We start from the raw sequence: 15,656 nt of genomic DNA, 5'->3' as shown, positions 1-15,656 counted from the left end.
TGTCTTCTGTGTTTGCTATGCGTCGTTCGCGGCGGTCTCTATTGCTTGTGTGCCGGGTTGTCTGTGCGTGTCGGACATGCGGCTTGGTCTCCGTGCGAGTCGGTCTGGTTCTACACGCATTGCATCGTACTGCGCTAATCGTACATCGCGGGTACGGGTCGGTCGGGTTCATTCCGGGTTCGTGTCGGTCAGTGAAAATCACATCGGTTTTCCGGCCGGATCACTTTTTTTCCCTCCGGCTCGGTCGTACGGCTTGTATTCCGTACGTGTCGGTTGTAATTCACTCGCGTTGCATTGCACTGCACGGGTCGTACGGCGCTGGGCCGTGTCGGTCGGTATTCGGTCCGGGTCCATGTCGGTCGGTTCGTTTTGCGTCCGGAATCGGAATTGGCCCCCTAATGTGCAATTTGACTGAAGAAGGAAAATCAATAGATTGTTTAATGCCTACACTTCAAAAGTGTGCTAATTTTAATGAAGAATTGCTCAAACTAGAGAAGAAAGAATTGTTGGAGCTTGCAGGTATTGACAAAATAGAACACCAGGGAGAAGAATAGTGGTAAATTAAAAACTTCGAAGAAAACTGGATTCATTGGAGTAATCTGTATCTAAGACTGCTAAATTAGGAAAGAGTTTATGTGTGGATAAAAACGGCATAATGAAAACATTGAGGAAGGATTAGTAAATGGAGTGATGGGTAAAGTTATTGATTTCATTAGTTTTCCAAATAGGAATGAGGTTGAATACTTGGGCATACAATTTGATCAGATTGATGGCATCAAACAGATTGGCTGATGTTTGTTTGTTTTTTGCTAGTCAAAGGCGGCACCAGCAGTTCCAAATATCTGTAGCGTATTATATAACTATCCATAAGTAACAAGGTTTAAGTGTAGATGCCGCTTTTAATAACATTCGAAGTACTGTATTTAAAGAAGGTATGTCATATGTAGAATAGTTGCAAGTTAGGACATTGTCTGGTTTGTTATTGGTTGATTTTGATTAAAATAAAAGTTAGTGCTGATAGTGGTTGTGTTAAAGAATACAATCAGGTCAGAAGTGTATATGCTCCTCACTTTGAACAGTATCTGATTTATGAGAAACAAGCAATCTGTTCTGAGTTGAAGCTTAGTAAGCAAACAATGGATGTTCATCAAAAGAAGCAAAAAAAAGTAAGGAAGAAGGTGTTAAAATGAAAAAAAAAATTTGAGGGTGGTATTGTAGGTGTTCAGCTGGAAAACAGTAATTGTGTCAACTGTTATGTAAATGTGGTTCTCAATGTACTCTTCCATTTACTGCATGCTGTAAATGAAATTCAACATAAAGGAGAAAACAGAATCTTTTCTCATCTGTGAACTTTGCAGGAACGTTTAGGTAGTGATAGGACTGTGGTACATTCTGCTTCAGGCATTCAAGATGTAGGAGACATGCATCATGGATCTGTAGTTTTTTCTCTCAACAGTCAACAAAAGGCTCAGGAATTTATTATGGTCATGGTTGGATGTTTGAAAGAAGAAGAATTAATATTGATGAATTATTTGGACTGAACTACATATGGAACCATGATTGTTAAGATTGCTCCTTTGCAACTACTACTAAAATAAATTCAGAAAGTTTTATCTGCTTAGCATTACTAGTTTGTAAAACTGTGTCTTTTGACAGGCTGATGAAAAATGCAAACCAAAATAATTCCTGCTCAAATTGCAGATCAGATTGTATGTTTCCCTTTCAGATTCAGAGAAGTGGAAAATGCAGGATATTGATACTACAATGATGCAGAGCTGATGGATCAAAAATACAAACTTAAATTGCAAACATTTAAGCTGGAAAAAATTTAATTTCTGGTAGCACGTACACAAAACTGGCTATTATATTTCATGGAGGACTTTGGATAACTTCAGGACAGTACACTGTGTATTTAGAAAATTTCAAATGGATGGACAGAATGCAATGACAGCAAGCTCAGTTTCAAACAAAAACTACCTTTCAGACTTCCTGATTCTTATCTCTTCATTCTTCAACCAAAGTTTTAAGGAAGATTAGTATTTAAAGTGTTGTAAACGGTGTTTGTTTATTATGGTAGATCAGCGTGTAAGACATGATTCGGCCTAGCAGACTAATGTCTTCAAAATGGAGTCCGGAATTTGAGTACGAATTACATCTATTTTGAGTAATGGACTATTTCAAGATCATATCATTTTTGGGGGGATATATTAGTTTATATCACTTGGGTACCTTTAGCTAGAAACATGTACTAAGTGTTTGTAGTGAGTGCCATGCATGGTATGAATTATTTGTAGTATAATACTGTGCAGTTCAGTTTTTTTTCTACAGTCTACATAATTGTTGTTTCCCACTATTCAACGATTATTATTAATACAATACATTGCATTCGATGTACAAGTATAAAAGATGAGAACAGTAAGAAACAGAAAAGAATATGTTTCAAACAAATATGTAAGTGCTGACAGTGTTACAGTTGTGTACTGCTTCTATATTACCATAAATATTTATTTTTAAAAAATGTGAGTTTTACTCTGAAACTTTTTTTTTTTTGATAATCAAGTTTATTGGTATTTTAGAGCACAAATCACAAAAAACAATGGCAGCACAATCCGACACGGTATATAGGTAAATTACATTGGAAAAATGGACGACAGAGACTTGTACGACACTCTTGGAATGGATAGAACACTTGCATGTAAACATTCTTATACAAGATGCATTCGCGCCCCTCAGGGCACTAAGTTGAACCATTTGCCCCATATCTTCCTCCTGGGTTCCACACCAGTCCACTCCCCATCTCCATGTCCGCATCGTAGGTGGTTTGGCCTAAGACCAAAGTGCCGCTATATCGCGTTTTGCCACCGCCACTGCCGTTCCAAGGAAGCGCTTATCGGCCCGAGAACCATCGAGGCCCTCGTACACACCCAGTATCAGGCGTAGCGGGTCATGGGGAACCTCCCACCCCAGGGTCTGTGTAAGCTCTAGCTCTACCCCCGCCCAGAATGGTGCAAGAGTGGGACATAGCCATGTCATGTGGTAGAAGTCCGCAGGAGCGTGCTTACAGCGCACGCAGGACGGGGACAGTCGCATGCGGGTGCTGTAGAGGCACGCTGGGGTGAGGTATGCCATGTGGAGGTAGTAAAGTTGGAGTAGACGTAACTTGGAGGAGGTCGTCAGGGTCTTGGTAGCCATGAGGGCATCCCTCCAGTCTGCGTCTTCTTGGGGGCCCAGCCACCCTTCCAAGTGGGCACGCAGCAGGTCCAGGGATGCAGGAAATTGTTTACTAAGGAGCGATAAATCCGCGACACCCCCCCCTCTGCCCAGTTTCCCCATCATCACTTGGGCCTCCAGGGGACTGAATTCTGGGAAAGAGGCGGGAGATGGAATATGCGTTCGGAGGGCATGCCGTAGCTGTAAATATTTGTAAAATTGGGAGGAGTGGAGGGAATAGCGGTGTTGTTGTAGGTCTGCAAATGATCTAATTTGGCTCCCTACCCAGACGTCCCCCAACAACGAGATCCTGATGTGGTCCCACCAGCGGAAGTCTCGGAGTGACGAGACCTCCTCCAGCCAAACACCACTCCACAGGGGCGTCTGTCTGGTGAGCTTCCGGTCCCATCTCGTGTGGCGTAAGGCCGTACGCCAGGCCATAAGTACCGTTAGGATGATTGGGGAGAGGGCCTGCGGCACGGGGGCCCCATAAAGGTAGGCTCGGAGCTGTGATAAGTCCATTGACCGGAGCTCCACCTGGTACGCCGGGTCGGACCAGCGGCCCACGAACCAGTCATGGATCACAATGAGCTTCGTGGCCAGGTTGTATAGATGGAGATTGGTTACCCCCATCATAGGGAGGTATGCAGCAATGCGCCAGGGACAAATGTGACCTCTCGCCTCCCCACAGAAACCGGGTAAGGGCACTATCTATTTCTCAGAACCAACCCCCCGGGAGATGAAGAGTGATATTTTGTAGAATGTATAGAAAACGGGGTAGGACCACCATTTTAAAAAGGGTGCTCCTGCCAAGGGGATTGAGGGGGAGGGATTGCCACTTCTTGAGGTCCGCCTTGGCCTTAATGACCAGGGGCATAATGTTCAGGGCCCATTCAAGTTCTGGAAGGAGGGCGACCCACACCCCCAAGTACTTAAATGACTGTCTGCACAGGGGGAAGGTTGTTTGCCAGTCGAAGCACGCCCGGTATGTATGTAGGGGTACCAGTGTGGACTTCGCCAGGTTGAGCTGGAGGCCAGAGACCCGTTCAAAGGCTAGGAGGGCGTCCAAGCATCTCAGGCCTGAGCTCTCCGGGTCCGCCAGGAAGAGGAGGATGTCATCGGCATATAGGGTGAGCTTATCGATCTGGTATGGGTCCCAAGCCCCACCCCGGATAAGGGGATCCTGATGGACGAGGGAGGATAGGGGCTCCATTGCTAACGCAAATAAGAGCAGCGAGAGCGGACAACCCTGGCGAGTGCCCCTCTGAATGGGAAATGTCTCCGAAAGCACGCCGTTAATGAGGACCCTTGCCCTAGGGTTGGAGTATAGGACCCGGATAAGGTGTCGAAACGGGGGGCCGAAACCCATCCTCTCCAACAAGTGCCCAAGGTAGTTCCAGTTCACCGTATCAAATGCTTTTTCGAAATCAACGAAAAGCAGGGCCAGATACGGGGTAAGGTGATGACGGTGTGTGAGGGCAAGGTGGAGGCGACATATGCAGTGCTGGGTGCCCCGGGCAGGCATAAAGCCACATTGATCCGGGTGAACCAAATCTTGCAAGTGGGGGCACAGTCGCTGGGCCATGAGAGTGGCGAACATTTTTACCTCGGTAGGGAGATGGGGCGGTAGTCCGCACAGGCAAGGGAGGGCGGCTGTGTTTTTGGAAGGACCACAATCGTGGCCACATCGGTCTCAGGTGGGAAGGACCCTGTCCCCACTACATGTTTGAATAGTTCCACTAAATATGGGACCAGTGTGTCATGGTAAGTCGCGTAGTATTCTTGGGGGTAACCGTCGGGCCCGGGTGTTTTGCTGGAGTGTAACAGTGTAATGGCCCCATGTATCTCTTCCGGGGTAAAGGGAAGATCTAGTGACTCTGAGACCGTCTGGGAGAGGCGGACCAGGTGAGTCCCAGTCTCTGATAGCAAGTCAGCCAGGGTGGTCCTGGGAGACCGGGCCACATAAAGGGCAGCAACATAGCCCGCGAAAGTTCAGGCAATAGCTTGGGAGGTGGCGTGGTGAGCCCCAGTCTCATCACAGATCTCAGGCATAATGTAGTTGGCTTTGGGGTAGGACACTAAATTGTGTAGTTATTTGCAATATTTATCACCCCAGCCATAAACACGTGCCACCGAGGAGCCCCAGAGCATTTTAGCAAACTCCAGCGAGATCTGGCAGATCTCTTCCTGGATCAATGTGAGCCAACGATCAGAGTCATCGCTGTCGGCGCACGCCAGGGCGCCCTCCAACTGTGCCGCCTGGGCCTCCAGCTGTACGAGTCGGGCGGTCTGCTCCGTGCGCTTCGTGTGGACTAAACCTCTAGCCACCCCACGCATGGTGGCCTTGCCGGCATCCCATAACGTCCCCGGCGAGGAGACCGAGTCCGTACTAGTCAAAAAGTAATGCCTCAGTTCCTGCCCGAGGGACTCCACGAATTACGTGTCCTGCAGGAACCAGGCATTCATCCGCCATGTACCGTTAGGGGGGTTCCTGAGAGGGAGTTAGATGGGGGAGTGATCCGAGATGCTTCTGGGCAAGACAGTGGTCCTGGACATCAGTTGTCAGTCTGGGGCAGGTAGTAGAAACACATCGATGCGAGAGTGGGTATGGTGGGCCGCCGATGTGTGAGTATATTGTTTTCTGCGGGGGTTCCACACCCTCCAAGCATTGCAAAGACCCAAGGCAGAGGACCAGTCAGATAAGCGTTTAGCAGAGGCAAGGCGGGATGCCGAAGGAGCACCTGTCGTGTTGTGAGAGGGTTGCAGAACGGCATTGAAATCCCCTCCAATGACCATCAGACCCTGTGGAAAGGAGGAGGCCACAAGTGTGAGATGGTGAAGGGTAAAGGTCATGGTGGCGGGGGGAATGGAAGTACACAGAAGATTCACAGGGTGTCCCTCGATCTTACCCGTCAGGGCCACGTATCGACCTTGTGTATCCATCTTGGCCTGCGCCAGGGTGAAGGGAAGGCCCTTCCAAAGCAGTATGGCAACCCCCCGGGAACCCCACGTAAAACCTGAGTGCCAGACCCTGTCGAACCCATACCGGGCGAGGAAGTTGCATTGGGTGCCCATAAGGTGTGTTTCTTGAAGAAACAAGATATCCGGCATGTGTCGCTGGGCGCTACGAAGGACAGCAGTACGTTTTATGCGGTCTAATAGGCCGTTGACGTTCCACGACAGGATGTGGAGGGGCCTATGTAAGGTGGACGTCATCGGAGTGGAAAGTGTGTGGATGGAGTGACGCAAGCGCAAGCCAGCCCGGGTCCCAAGGGAAGTAGCATTTCATGGCCAGGGGCTTCGAGTAAAATTTGTGCGTTCTAGTAAGTCTCATGTCGTCGTCAGTGGCATTCATGCGTGGATAGCTACCAAGGAAAACAAGGAACAGCGGCCCGTAGGCAGCTAAACACAACAAACAAACGGGAGACAACGGTCTACCCACCCTCCCTCGCCTCCCAACTCCCCCACCCTACACTTCTGAAGATGAAGACTCACCAGTGAGTCTAAATGCTAAGCTAAAACAGTTAGCTGAACATGGACGTGGCAGGGAGGTACCCCCATCCATGTAGCTGGATAAGAGATAGGGAGGGGCGCAAGGTCTTGGAGGGCTCCAGGACATAGCTCAAATCAATCAGAGTTAGTCGGACTGGGAGTGGCGGACCTCTGAGTTGAAGCATGTGAGGAAGGGCGCTGGGACAGTGCACCTGGTGAACGGGATGTCTCACCCCGTGGTCATTTTTCTTACGTGACCTAGTCTGGCATCTTTGGGTTTCAGGCAAGGTTGGGTGGGGCTGCGGGGGGGCTTGCCGGGTAGGGGAAGAGATCGGCCAGTTCAGGAGGGGCCGATCTTCCGTGAGCCAGGTCCATGTCGCCTGGGGGCTGTCGAAGAAGAATGTCTTGTCTTGAAAGACCACCCTGAGCCAGGCCGGGCAGAGAAGACCGTATCGAAGACCCATGTTGCAGAGCTTCTGCTTGACCTCGTCATAGGTTCGACGCTGGGCTTGCACCTCCCTGGTGTAATCCGGGAAGACCATGATTTTGTTGTTTTGGAACAGCAGTGGACCCTGCGCCCTAGCCGCCCTGAGGATGGCGTCTCTGTCCCGGAAATTAAGGACCCTCAGGATTATGGGTCTGGCAGGAGCCCTGGGTGGAAGCTTGGGGGCCAGGGAGCGATGTGCCCGCTCAACGGTGAACCAGGGTGAAAGGGACTCCTTGGGCATCCAGGAACGCACCCAGTTTTTCACGAACGTGTCTGCATGACCTTGCTCCGTTCCTTCGGGAAAACCTATGAGTCGTAGATTGTTTCTTCTCAACCTGTTTTCGGTGTCCTCTGCCTGTCGGTGGAGCTACGAGGTATGGGTCTGGAGGCGGGCCACCTGTATTTTAAGCAGGCCAATGTCATCTTCTGCCGTGGAAATGCGGGATTCCACCTGCGTGACTCGTGCTGTGGCATTACGCAGGTCCCGGCGGATGAGAGCCACATCTACCCTCACCTCGCCAATCTTGTTTTCGACTGAGGCCTGCAATGCGCCTATCGCCTGAAGGATGGTAGAGAGATCATCCCCGGCAGGGGCAGGGGCATTGGATGCCCCACCTCCAGGATTCCGGTCGGACGTGGTAAATTGGTCCATTTTGGTTTGGGTTGGAGGGGCAGGGTTCTGTGTGGTGTGATTTCTGCCCATCGCCACCAAGGATGGGGTCCGGCCCCCGCACGGGCAGGGGGGAAAAGCAGCTCTGCAGAGGAGGAGGGGGTCCCCGGTTACCCAGGCCGTCAATATTCAGGTCCGGGCACCCAGGTCCGCCCCCCTGGCCCCCCCATGAATAGCGAGGCGGATTCAGAGCCCCAGGATCGGTGTCGGGTCCTCGTGGAGCACCCCAGTGGAGGTGGCTAGGCCAGGTCAGTTAGTGTCTACAGCGACAGGTCCATCGCCCGGACCCCCCGTCTGGCAGAGACGGCCTCTCCCCCGAGAAGGTAGCCTGAAACAGGTATGGGTTAGGGAGGAGCCAGGTTCTGTGGTGGGCTCCACCGCCGCCGCCGGCCAGCCGGAACAGAAGGGGCCCCAACTGCTCCCAGGGAGGCACTCCCCTGACGAGAAGCACGGTGTACGAAGGAGGAGGAGTAGTCAGCGAGGGTGGAGGGGGGCAGAGGATGCACCAATGTTAGCCCCCTGCGCCGCCACCCGACTTGGTGGCCGGTCCCCACTCCCACAACCCACTCACCGGTGTACTGGTGGCTAGGGACGATAGAAGGTTCTCACACGTCCCCGGGCCCAGGCGCCCCTGCAGCTGCAATAAAGCCGCCGCACCCTCGCAGAGTCACAGTGGGGGATGGTTCTTGTCCAGGGCAGTCCAGGCGTCCACTTCAGGGGGGGAGCCTGCCAGAGGCCACATTGATGGGGAGCCCACAGCCCATGGCCCCACGCAGGACACCAGGTGGTCCAGCAACCACAGGCCCATGGCCGACAGTGATGGTGACCTGGAGGAGTAGGCCCAGAACTGTAGGGGGAAATCAGGAGAGCGATGGAGGATGGGGGGGTGGGGTACCAGGTACCCCTCTGCCCTGCCACCAGACAAAATGGATGGTCCCCCACCCCAGATCCCACTCACAGGTGCAACGCTGCTGTACCGCTGGAAAGTCTCAGATGCCCCCAGGACAAGCCGCCGCCGATCCCGCGTCGACGCGAGCCAGTGGGCTGGCATGGGCCCAGGATGCCCAGGCCCAGGGTGGCCCACGCGTCCGGACCGGGAAAGGCCCTTTCAGAGGTCACAGTGTTGAGGCAGCTCGCCGCTCCCCAGGCAGCCCCAAGAAGGCCCAGAGGCGGCGCCCCTCGCAGGATCCAGAGGGCGTCCGCTGCCAGCCCGTGGAGAGCAGCCCCGGGGGCGGTGAAACACACGTGAGGAGGCCCGATGAAGGCCCTAGCCTCCATGCCGCCGCCCGATAATGGCGGCTGAGGTCGGAGGCGGGTCCAGGGGGAGCTCCGTTGAAATCCCCTGAGGGCAGCAGATCGATCCCGCAGACCAGTCGAGCTCCTAGCCACAGAGCACCACATGCTGCATCTGATTGCTGGCACGGGCGGGAGGGCTCCCACACTGAGGGCTCACCATCAGGCTGTTCCAGACATTGGGGGTGAGCAGATGGGCCCCAGACATCGCTGTCACCCCACCACAGGTGGGGGAACTGGGCCCTCCAGGAATGTTGTTAGGCCCAGGATCAGGGCATCAGCGGGTCCGCCATTTTGTAGAGCTGAGGCTGCCGGCCGCAGGAGAGCCCCCCCGGGGCCGTCAGAGCAACGATCCACCCAGGGAAGGGACCGGAGCTGAGCCAGTGAAGTAGGAAGGCTTTGTGGGCAGAAAAGAGAGGTGAGTGGTGGCTGTTGGCAGCGGATGCAAGGCGGATGACGGATGGGGTCCCTTAGCACTCTTAGAGCGCGTCCGCCATCTTGACGCCTTGGGTCAAGCCCCTGAAACTTTTAAATATGTCACAAAACATGTATTTCTGTTTTCTTTCTTTTATAACAGATCAATGGATTCAATTTTTGGAGGTATTTAATTTTATATATAGTTTTAATAATACTTATAAATAGATACAGTAACAGACACCATAAGGCTCACTGATGCATACACTAACATACCCTTGGAAACACAAATGCATTCACTGAAATAATTGCCTACTCACTTATACACACACTGACACACTCTAGGGCTCACTAGTAGCTTACCCATACAACCTCACACACACCCAGTCACTCACCCATACCGCCTCTCACCAGAGCCACTCACTCACCCATACAACCACTCAAACACCCACACACACACCCATGCAAGCAATCACACGTGTACTCACTTACCCATACAGCCAGTCAATTAGACACTCACTCTCCAATACAGCGACTCACACAACCAATCAGTTAACCAAACATCCACTCAAACTGCCACTCAGTCACCCATACAGCCACTTACACATTCAATTACTCACCCATACAGCCACTCATGCAGCCACTTAGTCACTGATACAGTCACTTACATATCTACTCACAGACCCATACAGCCACTCACTCACCCATTCAGCCACTCATATACCCACTTACTCACCAATACAGAAACTCATACCCCCACACAATCATCCATACAGCCCCAGGCCGAATCTTCCTGAGTGGCTGTTTGAGTGGCTGTATGGATGAGTTTGGGGGTGTGTGAGTGGCTCTTTGGTAACGACTGCGTTTTTAAGGTTGTTTCCCCTCATACAGTAATTGTACTGTGGCCATATCAGTTATTTATTCTGTAGCTTTTTTGTACATGATAAAACTAATAACAGACTGTCACCTGTACTTTGTTTGGTACAAATAGGAGTAATTAAAAATAATTAAATAAGTGGAAACACTGACCTGAGAGAGAGAGAGAGAGAGAGAGAGAGTAAAGTGTGGTGTGGCGGTTGGATAACCTCTGACAACTATGGATCCATTCCTGTATAGAAGACGTGTGTCTTGCCGCATAGAACTGAGGATAGAGTTACTCTTGGACAATTTGAGGATGACTTTTATACAGGAAACAGTGCTGAATGGTGATGCAGAAGACGGATGACCCCAGCTGACTGGAAGTGATGGTGTGCAATTAGAGCAGGGTGAGTCATGCAACCATCAGCCTATTGTCCAAGAAAGCACCTATGTGGAGGTGAAGCTCATTTTTTTCATTATTTGCTGATGTGGAGGTGTAATACTCCTCAGTACTGTGCCTAGTGGTGAAAGAAATTGCACACTACAAATGGGGTTTTCATTTGTATTGTGCAGGGGGCATCTACCTGAGAGTCAGGAAATTTGAAATGTTCTGGTATTGCAAACTCCCCATTTTCGCCAACTGTTTGAAAGTAAAAAGGACCTCATATAGCTTCGCCTTTCACCAACATATGTCCAACCAGCCTATCTCTGTAAATCAAACAAGGCATTAGCAACACGAACCAAGTCTTGCACAAAATGATGACACCTGGTGGGGATAAGGCTTAAGAACTAAAAGTTATTACAGGTGAAAGGCTTGGTCCAGTAATCAAGGATGATGATGCAAGTTTACGCTTTGGTAATAAGAAATACTGCCAGGACTAACTGTGACAAACCCTTGAAATATTGGAAAATGTCATTATTTCTCGACAGAACTATCTTTCAAATATTTAGGTTGGATGCATCAAAGGTTTTTTTTCCCCATTCTTTGTATATGGCAAGATGCGTTAGTACATATGGGCCATAGCATTTTCAGCAATATATGTGGAGAATTTTTCTTTTAAGTGAAGCATGAGTGTAAGGTGTCTGCATAATATATAATGTGTCTGTGAAGGTTTGTTTAGCACTGAAGAACGTATTAGCTCATTTTACAGCTGCACAATGCAATTGTCCCATGCTTCAGATGGCAGAAACCCGGTCCCTTGTGAGTTAGATTTGTAATGCACAAAGATCTTTTGCATCCTTTACTTAGTGGGTGGTTTCTTTTTTTTGTGTGACTTGCTTCTGGGTGACATTAGACGTTTTCCTTCTCTGTACAAGTAGATCCCTTACTGCAGATGTAGTTGGCGTGATCAATATATTCTTTTTAGGTTGAAGCCTACCAGACAGTACAGGTGTTGGGTTTGCTAAAGACATCTTTGGGAAATTCAGAAAGCTGACCTAGGAATGCATTCTGTCTGTTCTTTACGAATGGCTGTGTGGTTTGTAACTCAAAATTTCTGGCTTTCTATTTGCTTGCCTTTTTTTTGTTTTAGTCCAGCTTAAGTTCATCCCTCCCTTGGAACAACTCTTGTTTACTATATTCTTCCACAAACTTGCTTTCTGTTAACAGGCCTCACCTCTCCACTTCACTCTATGCCTTTGCACACTGTGCCATGTCATTCTATTCTATGACACTCTACTCTACAACATGCCACTCCACTCTATGCCCCTCCACTCTAAGATGCTCTACGCCACACCACTCGACTTCATACCACTCCAATCTACGCAACTCACTCCATGACAAAACACATCCCTCCACTCTACGCACCTCTCCTAACACCACTGACCCCAATCTACTCTACCCCACTCCAGTCTACCCCACTCCACACCAATCTTTCCCACGCCACTGCAATGTGCCACAATGTACCCCACTCCACTTTGCTACAATCTACTTGAGTCCAATCTACCCCACTCCACTCCACCCAATCTATTCCACTCCACTTCACCCAACCTACCCCACTGTGCTCCAATCTACCCCACTGTGCTCCAGTCTGCCCCACCCCCACCACAATTTATCTCACTTCAATCTACCCAACTCCACCCCACTCCACTTTACCTCAATCCACTATGATCCAATCCACTCCACACCACTACAATCTACCACACTCCACGCCACTCTATCTTAATCTAACCCACTCCACTACACTCTACCCCACTCCACTACAATCCAATCTACTCCACTCCATCCCATTCTACCCCACTCCACTCAGTATAACCCAATAAACTCCACCCCACTCCAATCTACCACAATCTACTGCACTCAACTCAAATCTACCCCACTTTTCTCCAATCTACCCCAATTTGGCCCACTCCAATGTACCCCAATCCAACTCCTTCCAATCTACCTGCCTCCACTCCAATCTACCCCACTCCACTCTACCCCACTCCATTCTACCCCAGTCCAATGTACCCCCTCCATTCCATTTTACCCCACTCCACTGCAAACTCCACTCCAATCTATCCAGCTCCTCTCCACTCTAATCTACCCCACTCCACTCCGATCTACCTCAATCCACCACAATCTACCCCACACCAATCTACCACAATCTACCCCACTCCTATCTTTCACAATCTACCCCACTCTAATCTACCACTCCAATCCTCCCACTCTACTCCATTCCAATCTACAGCATTGAATCATCCTTGTAAGAGCACATCCCAAAGAAACCCGCTATTTGGAGAAGGTTTTCTGAAGTGGGCATTAGCAGACTTTAAAGGTAAACCATTTTTATTGTTTTGTATTGCTGAAGAGGAGTGCATATAAAGCCTTGTTTTGGCATTTCATAATAAAAAGTTACCATTTTGGTAGAGCATTCATACATAGACGTCTTTCAAATCTCTGTCATGAGAAAGAACTTTAATCAGTTTTTTAAATCAAATTCTTAAACCAAGTTATAATACTAGAAAGGGAGCAATATTTTTGTAAACAATATTTAGGATATATTTAATTTCAATTATATTTGTGTATACTGTATTCTCACCTACAACCACATTGGGATGAGGCCAAATTACATTCCTTCACTCCTGCTGAATTGGTATAATTATATTAGTGCTCTTATCAGAGCAAAACGGTATCCGAGAACTCAGACACACCAAATAGTTACCTGAATCAAACCTCCCACATTTACTTCACCGGAGATAGTGTTAAACCTCAATATCAAGAGGCAATGAGTATCCGCCTTAAGGCCCCTCCCCATACATCAATCAGCAGAGTAAAATAATTCATTATGTAATGGGGTCCACCCAATACATGAGATTTAGAGCAGTGAAAAGTTAAAGTGTTTTATTACAAAAAAATCTAATTTAAGTGGTGCATAATGAATGCCTTGAATGCTATTAACTGCAGACTTATAATAAGTATGCCAAAATCAGAAAAATATTCAAAATCAGAAAAGGAATGGGCAACATCCCTACTAGAACAGGAAGGTCTTCTCTAAAATCTTGCTCACCTCCAAAAGCAAGGGGTTTTTATACACAATTCTTGTTTATTAAATCAACAGCTCTGCATTTTCATTGGTGTGTGAGCAAATGTATCTTTTCTTCAGCAAATCAGAGCACATAGAAAATAAACCTCATGTTGCCATATCACCTAAGCACTAACCCATTTTAAAATAATTATTCATCACCCTCTATGCTAATGGCATCCGAGGATGTTAAAACAAAATATGAAACATTCACAATGTGACTTTCTTCAGATGACTAGATCTACCAAATAAACTGAAGCAGTAGTATTAAGTGACAATTTTATATTTGCACTGTGGAAAGTTCATTGTGAGAAAAACCAGGGCCGGCTTTAGGGTGGTGTGACCGGTGCCACCGCACCAGGTGCTGGCTTCCTGGGGGCGGGGCACCGTGTTTGCAAGTTTATTATGCTTTTGAAGCACCTGCTGCAGTGTTTCTTTTCCCCGGCAATTACCAGGCCTCACATAAATGTCAAGATAACTCGTGTGATTAATTATCTTCCTGGAGAGAGTTCAGCATTTTGTATAGTTGAGGTTTTGACTTAGGTGATGTTAGTGCAGAGGGTTAATATGCCTGCTGCAAAGAACGTGTACCAAGTAGATTACAGAGTGTGTATGATGTAAACAGATCAGCAGGTTACTGCTTTTAAAAGAGACATCCTTTTGTTACTTGCAATTTATAACTTAAAGTCCTAATATAGAATAGTGAGCTATTAACTTTCATCCTAGAACTGCATTCACAATGCAAAGTATACATTATTAGAACATTGATTAATGTTGCAAAAAGGGTTAATTTGGCTAGGAATCGATTCTTATTATTAAAGAAAACTCCCAACTATGCTGTTTCTTTTTCGACTCTGAGTTTGTGCTTCTCCACACCAAGAACTCTTAAACTATACTGCCTACCAGTATGGATGACATGTGACTCCTACACTTTTAGTCCTTTGGCTTATGTAACATTTCCTATACACTGATTTACACACGTATGATTGATTGTCTCTGTGTAATGTGTGTGTGATGCAAAGTGCTCGGACACCCTACACTGGTATGAGTGGCGCTATATAACTAATTCAATGCATCTGAGAGTGTGGTTATGGAGACGTTGTCACTGTTAAAGGGTGCTAGTGAGAGAATCCATGGTGGAGGTGGTAATTGGGGGGGGGGGCGCGAACAAACATTGTCGCACAGGGCGCCACCAGCACTAAAGCCGGCCCTGAGCAAAACAATACAGCAATGAAAATCAGTACTGTAACCTCAGCTAAACTTTGTACTACACAAATTGTGGGTAGAGGATGTGTGTAGGAGGAAGCACGAGTGAGTGACAGAAATGGCTTCTATCTTATACAAGATGACGTTTGCACAGAAATGTTGCATGAGTAAAACACATTTATAAAAACATTGCTACACATCATTAGAAAATATATTTTAAATGCATTTCCATTATTTCAGTCATAGATGTTAAATCGCGTGAAAGTGCACATAATAATGCACAAAAATATACATCTTTAAAAGAATTCTACATTCTGACATTTTGCTATATGATTTTTTTTTTTTCAAGCTTCAGCAACGGACCTGATTACCACTTTGGTTAGCATTGTGGAAACATTTTGTGTCCCTTCAACAAGAAGTCAGTACATTATTAAATAGAGTTTATATGGTTACAGCCTAGATAATTTTAGTTCCTTCTGTCCCTACAATATCAAAGAGCTCCCAGACTTCTGGTTGAGCCCAT

Source organism: Triturus cristatus, chromosome 1_2, assembly GCF_964204655.1.
Source record: "Triturus cristatus chromosome 1_2, aTriCri1.1, whole genome shotgun sequence".
NCBI lineage: Eukaryota > Metazoa > Chordata > Amphibia > Caudata > Salamandridae > Triturus > Triturus cristatus.
The sequence above is the reverse complement of the archived record's forward strand: the minus strand, read 5'-3'. Positions refer to the sequence as shown.